Below are 18554 nucleotides of genomic sequence, written 5' to 3'. Positions count from 1 at the left end.
GCAAGATTCGGCAGGGTGTGTGCGATGAAATTGGTTTATGGCCTGTTGTGCCTTGATGCTATCTCATTCGGCCACTGGGAGAGGAACTGACGAAACAGGTTCGGCCTGGGGCAATGGTTTCAGCTTGTCCAGGTCAGAGGAAAGTCAATTAAGGTGTATGTGTCCTTTGGAATCGAATTTAGCTGTATCATAAGCCTATGTAAAGGGCAACTCACAAAATGGCTGCCGTACACAAAATGGAAGCCAAGGGTTCAAGACGAAAATGACGATTTCGAGGTGAAATCTTCACTCGAATATGACGAAAATGCTTGAACATAGTGTACTAGCCATTCTCGGTCTTTTGATATAAAGATCGTCATGCTACGACGAAGTTTTATTCACGAGTCCAGAATTTTCAGAACTACAAACCCTCCTTTTGCCCTTACATAGGCAATTTTAACCTAATCTCATGCTAATCCGAGTCCAGGTCTATATTCCTAAAGTCATTGAGATGCTGCTGTAACATCATTCTAGTACTTAGTTCGTCTCTTGATACAGGTTTCCTTACACATGATGTAGCACAGAGGCCACATATTGCAGGAACAGAACAGGAAAAGAATGGCTAAGACCATCCCAATGACCTTCAGAATTTTCCATCCCCAGGCGGATATCAGTTCCCAGAACCATCCAATTAATGACCAATCTCCTTTATCTACATGAATAGATTCGGAAATCTTATGCAGTTTAGAGATGGCCTGGTACACTGTTGGAGCGTTATCTGGAATGAAAACACAGCAACTCGATTGGATCAATCTACATACCCCACCTCGGTCTGCAAGTATGACATCTAATGCGACCCTGTTCTGAAGGGTCATAAGACGATCCGACTGGAGCTCAGCAGTCAAGTTACTAAGGGCACCAGCAGTTTCAATTACGGTGGACTCAACCACCCTTGTCAATTGCCTTATGTTCCTGCTGTTAGCCATCGGTCCCCAGAACGGCAGAAAACCCTTTACGAAGTCCCCAAATTCTTGTCCTGCAGTGTCTTCTTTACTCAAGACACCTCTAACTATCCTTGTCTTGTGGTAATCTGCCGCTGCTGTGTAGGTGGGAGGCAACAGGAATGAAACAAAACATGTGCCCGAAAAGTCAGGGGGCAACCATGTATAGGCTCTATCATGGCAGATGAAATAGGTACCCTTAGCTGCTAAAAACAAAGGGGAAGTCTGGGCTGCAAAAACATACGTTTTAGTGCAGATACTTTTCCCTAACTGAGCTCTGGGATTCTTGCCATTACCTTGCAGACACAGGTGACCCTGATGGGGTACAATCCAAATCGGGGAAGATCTCTTAGCTTGCTGTTTCTCACTCAGAGTAGCTCCATATCCGGTCACGTTCCATACTATGTATACTAGGGTCTCATCTCTCGGGATAGTCTCATAAGAAATGTCTTCCTTTATCATATCTACTATACCCTTAACTAGAGCACTATTTTTAGGATTGTCTGTTACAGAACGTAGGGGGTAGATTTCATGTGCATATATGAACATTGTTCTGTATGCCCACACAGAACCATTGTGACTGAATGGCAGGACCAGATAAGGGATACCTTTATCCGTTGTGTGAGGCATAAGACCACACACCCAACAGTTAGTCGTGTTCATTACAAGTTGGTGTTGGTGCAAAAGCTGAACAAAGGAGTTATTAATAAACTCTAATCTCCTAGCTGATTCGTGTTCAGGAAGGGTTTGAAAAGAATGTGAGGAAACAGTGGAAGGAGGAGGTATAGGCGATGTAGTGGGTGCAAATGTTACTTGAAAAGAGAATAAAACATAACTTATCAAAAATATCATCACACTGAATAATATGAAAATGCACAATATCAAAAAGCTTTTCTTTGTCATTATTTTACATATCTTGGTTTTAAAGTTCACTCTTTTGGCAGGTCTCTCCATCTCGGAAAACTCCATCCTCTCTAAAGTGCTGCCCGCGATGGGAGGTTGTTTCTGCTAAGGAATGCTTCTGTCAGTCCAGGGCAACTCCCTTAGACCAACCAGAACTGCCGACCTAATGTCGTCAGCTGCACCCCAAAGACTTTGGGCAATCGCGGCCCTAGCAGCGGAACCCGGATGGCGGTTCGAAAAACAAAAATTAGCAAGTTTCTCAGATGGGAGAGCTGCACTTTCAAAAATAGTACTTGGAGGGAAAAAAACACTTTTATTAGTTCGTATTTCTCGGCCTCAAATTATACCGTTGTTTTCCTGGTATTGTATTATCTTGGAAAAGGAGTTCAGGTTCTGAAGTGTCCAATCGAACTGATGGTTGCAAAATTTTATCACTCTCTTGTTCAGTAACTGTTCCTTTTACACGTGCATCACTGAAAGGCAGAAAACGTGGCACGGTTTCAATCTCTGAGTCAGCGACACCCTCCTGGACCCACCGGTCATATGGCAGAGGCAGAGGGATCCGCTTGCAGTGGATCCCGTGGATCCAGTTTTTCTTCCCCTCCGCGTGCCATTGTAACATTCTACTAATTATTTATTTATTTATTTAAAACATTTATAGAGCGCAGCTGTCGCCTGGCAGGCATCCTGGCGCTAGGGTGGCTACTCCTAAGATAGAAATAGTAGAAGATTGTTTAGTAGTGACGGAGGGACTCTAGGGAAAAAGCCAAGTCTTTATTAGTTTTCGAAAAGGCAGGAGCTGTGAAGTATGGCGGATGTCGGCGGGCAGACTGTTCCAGAGCTTTGCAGCCGCCACTCGGAATGATCTTCCCCCGATCCTGGCTCTCTTGAATCTGGGTACTGTTACAAGTCGAGCGGTGGCGGATCGAAGAGCTCTGGTTGGTGTATACCAGGTAAACATCCGTTGTAAAGGGATAGGTCCTAGCCCATGTAATGCCTTAAAGACCAAGCAAAGAGACTTGAAGGCAATACGTTGCTTCAAGAGAAGCCAGTGCAGCTCGGCTAGAGCAGCCTTGGTTGAGGATCTTCTGGTCCATCCAAGGGCCAGTTTGGCTGCTGCTGATTGGACACGATGGAGTCGGTCCAGTAGTACCACGGGAGAGTCAAGCAGGAGAGCATTGCAATAGTCAATGCGACTAAGAATGGTACACCTGACTATCTGCGCTCTAGCGGATAGTGGAAGTAGTGGCAGGATTTTGCGTAGTGATCGCATACTAATCCAGATGATTGGGGGTGATTTGCAGCGTGGAATTTTTGCGGAATGCCTAGCCCTTCACATACTCTCTTCATCACACGACCCGCAAATTCACTCCCATTGTCACTCCAGACCATTCTAGGCATTCCGAATCTGGGGAAGTACTCTTTCACAAGGGCTTTAGCTGTGGATAAGGCAGTGTTGTCTTTTAGGGGGTAGGCTTCCACCCATCTTGAAAAGGCACAAACAACAACGAGTACGTATTTTAAATTGTTGCACCTCTCCATGTCGATGAAATCTAGCTGCAAAACCTCGAACGGATACGTAGGAGGTGCAAAATGACCAGCTGGAGTTGGGGTTCCCCTACCAGGATTGTGTTTCAGACACACCATGCAATTCTTGACCACATTCTCTGCACACTTAGGAATTCCTGCATTTTGCCATACTGGAGCCAACAACTTACAAATCCCTTTCACACTGATGTGAGCCATTCCATGAGCCATTGTAACCACTGCAAGCACATATGCATCGGGTAACAACCATCTCTGATGCTCTGATAATTCAACCCAACAACCATTTGCATCCATTCTACCCGTACTTTCTCTCCACAGGTTCAACTCTTTCTCTGTAGCCTCAGCTTGAATAGACTTCACACTCTCTATCGTGTCTTCACACATTCCAACATCACCAACCCATCTTGTAGGGCCTGCAACATACATTCGGCTAATCACATTCCTTGCAGTTTCTTTCGCGATTTCGTCAGCAAATGCATTTCCACGACCAACATCATCAGTCACCTTCTTGTGAGCATTACATTTCACAATCGCCACTTGCAGAGGCAAGGTCAGTGATTTAAGAAGCTCATTCACCAACTGACCATGCTGAATCTTAGCTCCATGCGAAGTCAGGAACCCACGTTCTTTCCACAATCGCCCAAAACTGTGAGCCACTCCAAACGCATACTGGCTGTCAGTGTAGACATTCACTTTCATTCCTTTCGACAACACACATGCTCTCGTGAGTGCAATCAATTCCGCTGCCTGGGCTGAATTTAGTGGAATACGTGCAGCTTCAACAATTGTATGCAAAGTCGTGACAGCATATGCTGCAGTCGTATCACCATTCGGGAGCTTGAAGCATGAACCATCCACCCACAATGTACCATCACATTCAGCAAGAGGAGTGTCCTGGAGATCTATTCTCCCTTTCGTTTCTTCTTCTGTTCTAAGAAAACAATCATGCTGTTCTGAAGAATCTAATTCCTCTACAATTGGCAACAACGTAGCTGGGTTTAATGTGCCACATCTTTTTATGTGCACATGACTTGCTAACAAGGTTAATTCGTAACCTGACAATCGGGCACTAGTTAAGTGCTGTGTCTTGGTTCTGTTTAACAACGTGTCCACTGCATGTGGAACCATCACGACTAACATATTATTCATCACTAGACCCGCAGACTGTCGAATAGAAACAGCTGCTGCCGCTGTTGCTCTTAAACAACTTGGCAATGCTTTAGCTACCGGATCCAAAGTCGACGAAAAATATGCACATGGACTCTGTTTGTCTCCAAACAACTGTGTCAGCTCTGACAATGCACAGCCTTGTTTCTCATGGACATACAATGTAAAGGGCTTACTGTAGTTGGGGGTACCCAACAAAGGAGCCGAACATAATGCTGTGCGCAATTCAGAAAAACTTTTCTGACACTCTTCAGACCAAGGAACAGGATTGGGTGTATCTTTACACGTTAATGCCACCAAAGGTTTGGCTAATAACGAAAAATTTGGTATCCACTGTCTGCAATATGATGTAATACCCAAGAAAGCACGCACTTCTCTCTGTGTTCTTGGCACACTCAATTTCGCTATTGCCTGAATTCTTTCTGGGGTCAGTTTCCTTCCCTCCTTCGATAAGAGATGACCTAAGTAGGTCACTTCTTGTCGACAATATTGTAATTTGGAAGGTGACACCTTGTGATGCAAATCACACAGATGACGCAACAATGACAACGTGGCTTTCTTACATATTTCCTCAGTATCTGCAGCAAAAAGCAAATCATCAACGTACTGTACAAGAGTAGCACCTTCAGGTAAAACAATTGTATCAAGCTGTGTTTTTAAAGCTTGACTATATATTGATGGACTTTCACAGTAGCCCTGGGGAGCGCGTTTAAAGCGGAAGCTGCGTCCTCCTAAACTGAAGCCAAAAATATCCCTGCTCTCCTCAGCAATCGGGATGCTGAAGAAAGCATTCTTCAAGTCACTCACCGAAAACCATGTTGCAGAAGCTGGAATCATAGTCAATAGGGCAGTAATGTCAGGAACAACTGGAATTTGTGGTACGACTATTTTATTGACCTCTCTAAGATCAATCACAAATCTGTAAACAGGTGGCTGGGAAGGATCAGTTCGTTTTAAAACAGGCAGAACAGGGCTATTGCAAACGTTGCCTCTTGTCTCTTCAATTACATCTTTTTCAATTAGATCGTAAACGATCGTTAGCAAAGCTTTTTCACCTTCACTAGAGATTTTATATTGGGGAATTCGTGGCATTTTAACATTGGCTTTCAATGTTACAACATATGGTGGTATTTCTAAAAGACCCACATCATTAGGACCAGTAGCCCAAAGAATATCAGGAAGAAACGACAATTCTGTTGGAAGTTTATCCCTTGACAAATACATTGGAGAAACCACTTTCTTACCTAAAGTAACTTGTACTCCCGAAGGAGAACAGTACAAAGTCGCATACAATCTTTTTAACAGATCCAATCCCAACAAGTTTTCACCACAACCTGTTGTCAGAATAAGGGGTGCTTCGAATTCACAAGAACCAACAGAAAGAGACAAAGGGTCAGAAATCGGATTTCTAACCGGGGCGCCAGAAAAACCCACTGATACATTCATTTCGCCAGACAAAGGTGCGCCAGGGAGTTTGGAGTGCATAATAGAACTCTTTGTAGCACCAGTATCCAACAGAAAAGGCTCTGACACACCTGATGTAATCACCTCAACGTATGGTCCACTCTGATCTACTGGAACTGAAACAACTCCCTCTCTTTGTCTATGGCTGTCCTAGCAATCATTACCTTCCCAATGCTCATCTTCTGTATAGTAATCATCAGCATAGTACTGAGCTGTCCTACCAGATGCGTTATTCTGCTGATCGAACCTATTCATAGAATTTTGAGGTGGAAGGGGACGTGCGTTCTGGGGGACGTTTCCACGTCCTCTACCTCTAGGCGCTTGCTGAACACCCCTACCTCTTGTGTTTGAAACACCATTCACGCGCTGTAACAGAATAGGGCAGCTATACTTAAAATGACCCTCTTCCTTGCAATACAAACACTGGTTGGGGCCTACAGGAACACGTGGCTGAGTATACTCTACTCTTTGCGAGATCCTCTGATACTGTTGAGGCTGCTGATAATTACTCTGATAGTTATTCTGACCACCATTATTCTGGCCACCACCACCACGTGGCGGATATGCTTGCTGTAACAAAACCTTCGTTTTCAGCTCCTTAGTTTTCTTTTCTGCTCTATCTTTCTCTTCTTTGTCTTGATTTTCGTAATATTGTGCAGTAGCCAATATCTGTGCTGAAGAGGAAACTGCCCATGAACTCTCTGAATCTTTTAACTTCTTACACAACTCCGGAAGCAGATTGTGCACGAATTTATCGACGAACAAACACAGACCACCTTCTGTGCTCATATCTTGACCACTGTGGTCGACAAACGTTTCTTCAAACCTGGTGAAGAAATCAGACACCGTTTCATCTTTCTTCTGCTTACATGCAGACAACTTATCCCAGTTTACATGCATCGCAGGCATTATCGTTTTCATGTAATCAATTATTTTACCAGGAAGTTCAGCTACTAAAGGCTCAGGCTTAGCACCACCAACTTGTCGGCCATCTGCAGCAGTAATATTAGCCCATGAGTCACCTAACTCCTGATCATGATCTGCATGACGAATCTTTCCCCATAGAGGCTGTGGAACAACGTTCCCAAACAACATGTCTATGTCTGCTAAATTCATGATACATGACCCAGCAGTCTGTGACAACTCTTTGTAATACCCTGCGGGATTTTTACGGGGATCAGGCAATGTCTGTTTAAGGGCCAAAACTTCAGCTCGCTTCCAAGGAACATGTACCCACACACGCTGAAAATGTGCTGGCACAAGTGGTGGAACATTACCAGGACCAGCAGCTACTTCTTCCTTCCATACTGGAGGAACTTCTCTCATGGGGTACTGTCGCGCCTTTTTCCTACCGGATGCGTCACGCTCAAATAGTGATGGAGAAGTGCCCCCCTTACTCCGATACGACAACAATGTCTCAACCGCTCTCTCGACATCGGGACCTACGATCATGCCCTCTGCGAACTCGAACCGCGCATGACACAACTCGGGCGGGTTGTATTCCAGATCATTGTCTTCCAAATCTTCACAGAGAAAAACACACATTTGTTCAAAAACATATCTCTGCTTCGGTGCTTCCCATTGACCGAAGACTTCCATGACAGACTCTACATCATACCTTACAGCGTCGATAACCCATTTATGCGCTAAACGATTCAGTAAATCTCTCTCTTGATAGTCAGGCAGTTGACTCCGCAACTGTCTTTGTTCCGTGTTAGGGGTCGTATTAGGCGACCCGAAGAAGGGTGAGAAAAGGTTAGTAACAGTGTTGGCCATTCTCTGTCGAACTGAAGGAGAAACTGACGAAAGAACGGCCAGAAAAACAGGGTGAGATAAGGCAGGAGCAGAGGCAATAGCAGAGGGAGCATTAGGAGAAATAGAAGGTGCACTAGGCAAAGTCGTAGAAAGCACAGGTGAAGCAGATGTGATCGGTGGGCCTTGAAGAGGCTGCACCGAAGGAGCAGGAGCCAGCTGAAGAACAGCTGGTGGGTGCTGTGGAGGAGCAGGAGGCAATGCAATCACAGCTTGCGCAACTAAAGGTTGCGGAGGTGCCGAGCCATTTTGCGTATAGGGGGTGGCGAACTTAATAAATGCGCCATTAACAGATCTTTTTCAAGCTCTTTTGCTGCATCTTGCTGAAGAGGCGGCAAAACTGGATAGCATTTATCTATTACCATTTTACGTTGCCTGTGCAACTGCTCACTCATCTGTTCTTCTTTATTGTCTTTAAACTGCATAGCAGCTTGCATTATCGAAATACCCCTTTCTCTCTTATTTTTCTTCGCTAATTTAATTTCCTTCTGTTTGGCTTCCTTACGCCATAGGCAGAAAGAGTCAAACATCGCTGGCCGGGCTTTCTTCTTGAAAAGTTTAACTTCGAGGTTATCTAAGATTTCCGTGTCAAAGCTACCATATTGGGGCCATTTTAAAACACCATCTTTTCTGGTGTATTTGATCCATACTTCATTATATGTGATGGGGCCTACTCCATGTTTCACATACAGTTCATAAGTTGGAGTTCCAATCGGAGGAACCGGACACGAGTCCTCCAATCGGGAGTCCCTTTTACTACAACCAAGACAAAACAAATTTCCAAGTCTGCTAAGACCAGGCATCTTTGCTCTCTAGTCTAGCTTCAAACTTCAAAGGATTATCGATTACGATATTTCTCGTGAATACACGAGCCCTTCGGCTTTGGCACTTGCAAGTTCCAAAAATGATCCCAATGGATACCTAAAACTAAGAACCAACTAAGGACTGGGAGACGCTCCACTTATACTTAACTGAGATATCGATGACGTCACCAGAAGACTCGTCTTATCGTTTCGCTCTACCAAACTTTAAGGGTCCAAATCAGGGCGATAGCCAGGGCAGCAGTCCTTTGTAGCCGTCGGGAAGCGGGGAACCTCGCAGCAAAGACTTTCGGACCACGTCGACATGCAGGGGTCGATGAAGTGGCGGCCTTCCTCCAGAATTTTCACATGAAGCTCCTCACGATCCTCTGGCTGGACCGGTACCGCTGGTATCGCCCCACGTTGGGCGCCAACTGAGGTACTGGGTTTTTCAGAACTGGTACCGAACCGGTAACCCAGTGGTGTCAGGGAACACACCCCAAGACCCCGAGTACTTTCCTGATTCAGACCACAGAAACTCAGAGTCTTCTAGGTGAAGTCAAGGATCGATTTTATTGGCTGCAACCAAGGTAACAGGCGTCCTAGAAGTACAACAGCATGGGATGTATATTCTCAGGAGACTGCTCAATCTTACAAAGCCAGGCAGCATCTTTTCTCCAAGGCTCCATAGAACTCCACGATGAAACCCGACACACTTTGACACCTATACACCTGCTTCCTGTAGGTGAGGTAACGCGAGTACTGCGGTGCTCCTGTGTAGGTTTACTCTCCTAGTACCCTAGTTTCAAGTGGTTTCGTTCTAGTCCAGTCGGAAGACTCCTAACTCTTTAACTTTCTAACTTTACGCACCCATTGACTTCTATAGGTGCACGCGTGTGCATTCAGACACTGCACCAGCATCCTGGGGACCTCCTGCTCCCTAACTATTGTTAGTCCAGTGTAGCCCCAGCGATTCCCAAGGCCCTAGGCCTTACCATTGTTTGTGACGTGGTACTTATACCACTATTTTAGTATATGGTTTAACGGGCCACCAGGGCCTATCCATATTGTGCAACTTATTGTATGTTATATTAAGTTCCTTGTTATACGCTTGTGCTTCTGTGCTCATAAAGAGTACAGGGGGTTGTTTAGAAATAAATACATATATATTTTGAATATATAACCTGGGTGGTGTTCTTTCATTTGGTATTAAAACGTTTGCATATGGTAAAACAGCTGGCTTCACATGCCCTCTTGAGTTTAGCCTAAGACTGCTTTTGTCCATGCTACCACTAGGATAGCTGGTCTATAAGGTTGACTTTACAACCATCATCATAAGGGTTGTTTGGACTGGTGCAAGGTGCTCACTAGAATGGTGAACATCATATACCAGACCAACTTCTCACATTGGTGTGCAGCGGTTGGGATTTGAGCTTTGCTGTTGTTTTACCAATTGTAATCTTTGCAATATCATTTGAAAGATCACATCAGGTACCATATGTACATATAACAAGACTTAGAATACATAAGTTCTACTGAACTTAGTTGTTGTAGACAAAAGGGCCTAGCACACCCTGACTACAACTCCTAGAGAGGTTTAGTGGGAAACACTCAGTGTAGGTAGGTGCACACACAACACCTCACTAGACATGTCTGGCACAGGTGAACCCTCTGGTTCTCTACCTGTGGTAAGTGACCTTCCCAAGGCACCCTCCAGATATGAAATGCTCAACTTCCGAGAGATGAGGTCACTGTGTACCTCAAGGAAGTTGAAACAGGGTTCCAACCCTACCATCCAACACCTGATAGGAGTCCTAGAGGCAGCTGATCTTGAGAAGGCCTCTAAACCAGGCCCCCCAGATAATACAGGTGAAGGAGTACCCTCCACAGAAGATGACTCCCTGACCCCAGAAGTAGATGAGGAAGATGTGGAGGAAGATTCAGATGGAGATGATAGCCAGGTCCAAGTCAGGAGGCTTAGCCAGGCTAACCTAAGCTTACATGGGAATGGGGAAGGGTTGCACCGTTCCAGACCTAACAGTAGACTTAATCCAGGCAATAGAAGGGAAAGATCTCCTTCCAGGGAGTCTCTCCTCTCTAATGCCTTAAGGGGTTCTCAAAGGGGAATGACTTCCCCCCAGAGAAGAGAACATGAGGCTAGGATGTGAGCTGTCCAACTTCAGATAGAAAAGGAGGAAACAGCCCTGGCCCAAGCTAAACTTGCTTTAGCAAGGGAGCAAAAGTTAAGTGGGTTAGATTCCACTTGTGGCAGCAATATCCCTAAGGATAAAGACAGGTCCTATGATCATAGAAACCTGAGTAAGATTGTGCCCCCCTACAAAGATGGGTATGACATCCACAAGTGGATAACTGCTTTGGAGAGGGCCTGCATGGTACAGCAGGTTCCCCAAGGTCAGTGGGCAGCAATCTTGTGGCTCTCCTTTTCAGAAAAAGGAAGAGACAAGCTCCTCACTGTTAGCCATGAGGATGCTAAAAACTACTCTGTCCTGAAGAGTGCTCTAATTGATGGGTTTGGCTTAACCACTGAACAGTACAGGTTAATGTTCAGAGATAACCCAGAAGACACAGACTCAGGACTGGACTGACTTTGTTGATTGTGCCACTAAGGCTCTGTAAGGTTGATTACTGGGAAGTAAAGTTAAGGAATATACAGGATTGTATAATTTGATCATGAGAGAAGAAATCCTTAATAATTGTCAGAACCAGTTGTTGCACCAACACCTGATTGACTCAGATCTGACCTCTCCCCAAGAATTGGGAAAGAAGGCAGACAAATGGGTCAGAACCAGGGGTAAGCAGAGGTCCCAGAACCAAGGTGGTGACCAGAAAAAGGCAGACCAAAAGGGTGGAGATCAAAAACAAAAAGACCAGAAGTCTTCTTCAGGCCCCCAAAATACTTCTAATGAGGGGGGGTCCCAAAATTCCAAGAAAAAGAAGAAAGAAGGTCCAAAGAAACCTTGGTGCAATTATTGTAAAACTGCCTCTCACTGGTTTAGTGAGTGCACCAAGAAAGGTACAGCCCCTACCACTGCAGCCCCTAAGGCACCTGCAGCCCCTGTACAGTCAGCAGTGGTAGTTCCCAACCCAAGGCTATAGTGGGGTTAACCATGGGTACTGAGGTGAATCCTGGCCTAGTCAGGATTCCTACTCAGGCTGTCTTGATCTGTGATGTGGACATGGCTATGTCCACTACTGTGAGTCCCAATACTTTGGGCAACTACAGGCAGACACCTTTCATCAATGATAAAGTGGCTCAGGCCTACAGGGACACTTGTGCCAGTGTCACTATAGTGACACCTAACTTTGTGGACCCTGGACAGATTGTACTGGGTGATAATTACCTGGTGACCAATGCTAGCAATGTCACTACTACCCATAGTGTGGCAGTTGTTACTTTCTCCTGGGGAGGGGTAACTGGCCTCAAAAGAGTTGTGTTAAGTGCAGACCTCCCAGTTGAATGTCTTTTGGGCAATGATCTAGAAAACTCAGTATGGTCAGATGTGGAGTATAGGACTCATGCAGAGATGCTAGGTATTTCAGCACATGTCCTTGCTGTGACCAGGTCACAGGCCAAAACGTGCTTACCTGAACCAGTGTTGGATCTTGAAACTATAGACCAGACACAACCCAAGAGAAAGAACAGTAGGGTTAAGGCAGTGCCTCCTTCCCCCCTGACCCCAAGTGAAGATCAGCCTTCTCAGGAAGCTGATTCTGAGACTCCTGAAGGAACTGTCCTGGAGGAGCTTGAACCTGAACAGGTTGAGTTTCTGGGGACAGGGGGACCTTCAAGGACATACTTGAGGCAGGCTCAGTTAGACTGCCCCTCTCTTGAACCCCTCAGACAGCAGGCTGCTGCTGAGGCTGCTGGGAATGCTCAAGGTACCCATAAAGTGTATTGGGATGATGGGCTCCTTTATTCAGAGGCTAGAGACCCCAAGCCTGGTGCTTCCAGGAGGTTGGTCATACCTCTGCAATTTAGGGGCTTCCTTCTTACCTTGGCCCATGATATTCCCTTAGCAGGACATCTAGGCCAGAACAAGACTTGGGACAGGCTTGTCCCTCACTTTCACTGGCACCATATGTCAGAAGATTCCAAGGAGTTTTGTCGCTCCTGTGTTACCTGCCAAGCCAGTGGCAAATCAGGTGGTACAATAAAGGTCCCCCTCATACCACTACCTGTGGTGGTGGTATCCTTTGAGAGAGTGGGAATAGACATTGTTGGACCAATGGACCCCCAAACAGCATCTGGACACAGATTTATATTGGTGGTAGTGGATCATGCCACCAGGTATCCAGAAGCTATTCCCCTGAGGACCACAACAGCTCCTGTTATGGCAAGGGCCCTACTTGGAGTTTCCTCCAGAGTGGGGTTTCCAAAGGAGGTTGTCTCTGACAGAGGTGCAAACTTCATGTCAGGATATTTGACTGCTATGTGGAAGGAGTGTGGTGTTAATTACAAATTCACTACACCCTACCATCCACAGTGCAATGGGCTGGTTGAAAGATTCAACAAGACCCTCAAAGGGATGATAAAAGGGTTACCTGAAAAGCTTAGGCGAAGATGGGACATCCTTTTTCCCTGCCTTCTGTTTGCTTACAGAGAGGTCCCACAAAAGGGGGTTGGCTACAGCCCTTTTGAGCTTTTGTTTGGGCATCCTGTAAGGGGACCCCTGTGTCTTGTGAGGGAAGGATGGCAGTTACCTCTCAAAAAGCCTAAACAAGATATAGTGGACTATGTACTTGGTCTCCACTCCAGGATGGCTGAGTATATGGAAAAGGCTTCTAAAAACCTTGAGGCTAGCCAAGAACTTCAAAAAGCTTGGCATGACCAAAAGGCTGTGCTGACTGAGTACCAGCCAGGACAGAAGGTGTGGGTGTTGGAGCCAGTGGCCCCAGCAGCACTCCAGGACAAATGGTCTGGACCCCATACCATTGTTGAGAAAAAGGGAGAGGTCACCTACTTGGTGGACCTTGGCACCCCTAGGAGCCCCCACAGGGTGCTCCATGTCAACAGACTCAAGGCATATGTTGACAGGGCAGACATGGGCTTGCTCATGGCTACAGATGGGGAACAGGAGGAAGAGAGTGACCCTCTCCCAGACCTGTTGACTCAGAACCCTAATGATGATTCAGTTGATGGAGTGGCCTTGGCAGGCAGCCTCACTGACCAGCAGCAACAGGACTGCAGACAAGTTCTGCAGGCCTATAGACATATGTTTTCCTTAACACCTAGACAGACTAACTGGTGCACCCATGAGGTTGACACTGGTGACAGTCTGCCTGTGAAGAGTAAAATCTATAGGCAACCTGACCATGGCAGGGACTGTATAAAGACTGAGGTGCAGAAAATGCTTGAGTTGGGAGTAATTGAGCCATCAGAGAGCCCCTGGGCCAGCCCAGTAGTCCTTGTACCAAAACCTCACACCCAAGATGGTAAGATAGAGATGAGGTTCTGTGTGGACTATAGAGGTCTCAATGCTGTCACTAGGACAGATGCTCACCCAATTCCAAGAGCAGATGAGCTCATTGATAGATTGGCTTCTGCCAAGTTTCTGAGCACATTTGATTTGACAGCTGGCTATTGGCAAATCAGGTTAGCCGAAGATGCTAAGGCCAAAACTGATTTCTCAACCCCAGGAGGTCATTATCAATTTGTGGTAATGCCCTTTGGTTTGAAGAATGCACCTGCCACTTTCCAAAGGTTGGTGAACCAAGTCTTTACTGGGTTGGATGACTTTTGTGCAGCTTATCTTGATGATATTGCTGTCTTCAGTTCCACCTGGGAGGATCACCTGATCCACCGGAAGAAGGTTTTGGAGGCCCTGCAAAAGGCAGGCCTGACTATCAAGGCCACAAAGTGCCAGATAGGGCAGAGTAAGGTTGTGTACCTGGGCCACCTTGTAGGTGGGGGTCAGGTTCAACCACTGGAGAGTAAGATCCAGACCATCAAGGACTGGGCTCCTCCAACTACCCAGACACAGGTCAGAGCTTTCTTAGGTCTGTCTGGGTACTACAGAAAATTCGTCAAGAATTATGGGTCCATTGTAACACCACTCAATGACTTTACTTCAAAGAAGATGCCAAAAAAGGTTCAGTGGACAGTTAGCTGTCAAAAGGCATTTGATGACCTGAAGAAGGCCATGTGCTCTGCACCTATCTTAAAGAGTCCTGACTACTCCAAAGAGTTTATTGTCCAAACAGATGCTTCTGAGTTGGGGGTGGGAGCTGTGCTTTCACAACTTAATGTAGATGGTCAAGACCAGCCCATTGCTTTCATTAGCAGAAGGCTGACCCCTAGAGAGAAACGTTGGTCAGCTATTGAGAGGGAGGCCTTTGCTGTGGTTTGGGCCCTGAAGAAGTTGAGACCATACTTTTTTGGCACTCACTTCAAGATTCAGACCGACCATAAGCCCCTCTTGTGGCTAAATCAGATGAAGGGTGAAAATCCCAAACTGCTCAGGTGGTCCATTTCCCTACAGGGAATGGACTTTACAGTGGAGCACAGACCAGGAACTGGCCATGGCAATGCAGATGGTCTCTCCAGGTATTTCCACTTAGAACATGAAGACTTAGCTGGTCATGGTTAAGTTTAATGTCCCTGCGTTTTGGGGGGGGGGGTTATGTAGGAGAGTAGGGTCTGCTATCCTATGGTCACCCCATTTTTTTGCTTTTTGCTTCACTGGTTTTCGACTTAATGTGGCTGTGGGCCTGCTAATCAGACCCACAGCCTTGCTGTTCGCTCTCTAAATTCACACCATGTACTTTAGGTACATCACGAATTGGGATTTGGGTCACTCTTATGAGTCCCTGTACAGTGTATTATAGGTACCCAGGGCATAGGTGCATCCAAGGCCTACCAGGGGCTGCAGCATATCTTTTGCCACCCCTGGCTGGCCATCCAAACTGACACCAGCTGTGGATCGACGCTGCAGAATAGGAAGTGGTAGGGGACACAAGAGTAACGTTTACCCAGGTGGGGACCAAACCCTGTCCTGTCTAACCTGGACCTCGAGAGGAAGGAGGCTTAAGTGACAGCTGAATCAGCAACAGAAAGCATTGGCAGCCAAAACAAAACTGGCATCAGTTCTGAGCCAAATCTCTCCAACCCCAACCAAATCATCGCTCCCCACCTACGGAACGTCATAAACAACTCCCTCACGTCTGCCAACTTCCCAGAGAGCTGGAAGCACGCAGAGATAAAGTTCTGCCCCATCTCTCTCCTTCCCTTCCCGTCGAAAGTGTTCGAGAAGATCGTCAATAAACAGCTGACCGCATTCCTCGAGGCCAATGGATCCCTCGACCCATCCCAGTCCGGATTTCGAACCCACCACAGCACCGAGACGGCCCTCATCGCAGACACCGATGACATCAGGACCCTACTCAACAATGGGGAAACCACCGCCCTCATCCTCCTAGACCTCTCAGCCGCCTTTGATACAGTCTGCCATCGCACCCTAATAACCCGCCTCCACAACACCGGGATCCAAGGTAAAGCCCTGGACTGGATCACCTCGTTCCTCTCCGACAGAACCCAGAGAGTCCGCCTCCCTCCCTTCCGCTCCGCGGCCACCGAGATCATCTACGGCGTACCCCAAGGCTCATCGCTCAGCCCGACTCTCTTCAATATCTACATGAGCCCCCTCGCCACCATTGTGAAAAGGTAGGGCCGAATTCGACCAAGAACCCTTCAGTGTTTGCCCGGCGTTAGCCGCCTCTCATACCATTCGAGATTACCAAACAAAAAGGCAGGCGCTGGAGACAGAAGGCAGGAAACAGGAGTTTATTCCGACGGAGCAGAACACGTCAAATCAGACAACAGGGTATCTTCTCGAGGTGCTCTAACCGCATCTCTGAGGCCTGGCCTCTTATACACAGGTTTATGGCTTTATTACATATACTGCATCCGTAATGTTTCTTTGAAGGACAGAAAAGACATCCTCGGAATCCCCGGGCCAGGCCCGTTCCCACACACATCTACAGTAGAGTTCCCACCCCGACCTCAGCATGTGCTGGTTATCGCGCAGCTGGACATTCCGCTGGGAACGGGGATGTGTGTGATCAGTCGGATCTTCGGGGTGCGAAAGCATTGATTAATCCCCACTCCTTTAATGTGAGGCGAGGTCCTACTGTAGGGGGCAATAAACTGCATCTGTTGGGCTAGGTGATGGCCTGGGATCAGGCCGGACAATCGGGCAGGGAGGAAGAGGTTAAAAAAGGGCCTGTTCTTTGAATGAGATGAAAGAGTGAGGGGGTTCAGCACGGGATGTGGCTCGGAGACAGGGCTGCGTTAGAGGTGCGCTTATGGCCCAAGCAGGAGAGACCGGGGGCTGTCGGGGCGCGGGGGAATGCTTGCGAGGCCGGGGAGTGAGGGGGAGAGACGCGCAGGCTATTGGCAGTGGGCAGAGAGGCCAAGACACACAAAATGGCTGCCACTTACGCGCATGATGGGCCTAAAAGGGACAAGATGGCGTGGCCACTGTTTCACGATTCTTACTTTACTTTCAACAGTGGCTGCGGTGAACATGAATGAACGCCGCTTATATATACCTGATTTTGGTCATTTTCCACAGTCCCCAGTTTTTATCATAAGTTAGTTCATTCCTGTTCACGTCATAGAAGAGGATATATAAGCTGACATTAGTTATACAATTCGCTTTGGTAGCCCATATGCATTACAGGCAGATGAAAATAATTCTGCTATCAATGCAGACAGAATCGTACATAACCATATGTAGTCAATGTGATGGGCGGGTAGACAGTACATACAAAATTACATTAGCTGCGTCATACGTTAAACCTTGGGGGCGGGGACATTACATTAGACGATGTAGGAGATTCGTTCGAATACAAACATGGTGTCAAAAAAATGTTCTGGCCGGATAAGGGCTATTATCACTTGAGGTCTGGACTCCATGGGGGTCAAAACTAGACAGCATGTTCATGTGCATAACTGGTGTTCTACAATCATCAAGATACAGAGTTAACGCCTTCTTAGTTATCCATGTACAGTTGGAAGTGACCGATGTAAGGTTTCGAAAGCTCAATTGGGTGGTAATCAATACAAAGCGGTTGGGAGAGAAATTCAACTTGATACAAGGGACAGTAAAGGGGTGGCAATGTTAAAAAAAAAGGTTCGTCTTTCCAGTGTCCTATTACAGCGAGCCATCACTGGTAGGCTCTCATTGTTTTTCTTCTTTCGTTGGCACTGTTGAGCACCGGCGGTGGAGCTATGCGTCCAGCTCGGATTCAGATTTCGCGTTGCAGGGTGTGGCCACTCTTTGCTCTCGGATCACAGTCCTGTTCGTCCTGTTACCTAACTAATCTACCATAGGTACTTTAGTCGGGGTACCCGTATTCCGTTCTTCTTTCGGGACAAACCCTATTCTACCTTTTGTGCTGTGTTTCTTCTTTAAGTCACGTTCAAAAAAAGAAAAAGCTCCATATGGAAAAAGGGTGATGGGGGCGTGCTTTGGGAGGCCGAGGGAAAAGAGGGTGGAGTGGGATCGGGTCTGAAACGGACCAAGGAGGGCAGAAATTTCAAGCAAGTGGGCCCATCAACCAGGCACAATGGGCTGGGACTTTCGGCACAAGCTCATCAACATGCAGGGGCTTCTGGACAGCCCTTCTTTCCTTCACTTTCCACGTTGAGAATGGTGCCTTGTCCCGCAACTCTTTGCTCTGTGGCACCACCTTGGTCGAGGTCATTGATATTCCCCGATCTGCAGCCAGGCTGTGCGTCACATCCGGCCCCTCTCCTCCGATGACCGCACGTTATCTTTAAATGAGTACAAAAAAAAACGAGTCAAAAGAACTGACAGGGGAAGATGTTTACACACTTTAATTTCTCTCCCAACCCCAA

Source organism: Lissotriton helveticus, chromosome 1_1 (genome assembly GCF_964261635.1).
Source record: "Lissotriton helveticus chromosome 1_1, aLisHel1.1, whole genome shotgun sequence".
In the NCBI taxonomy this organism is placed as follows: Eukaryota; Metazoa; Chordata; class Amphibia; order Caudata; family Salamandridae; genus Lissotriton; species Lissotriton helveticus.
This window is presented reverse-complemented; position numbering follows the sequence as displayed.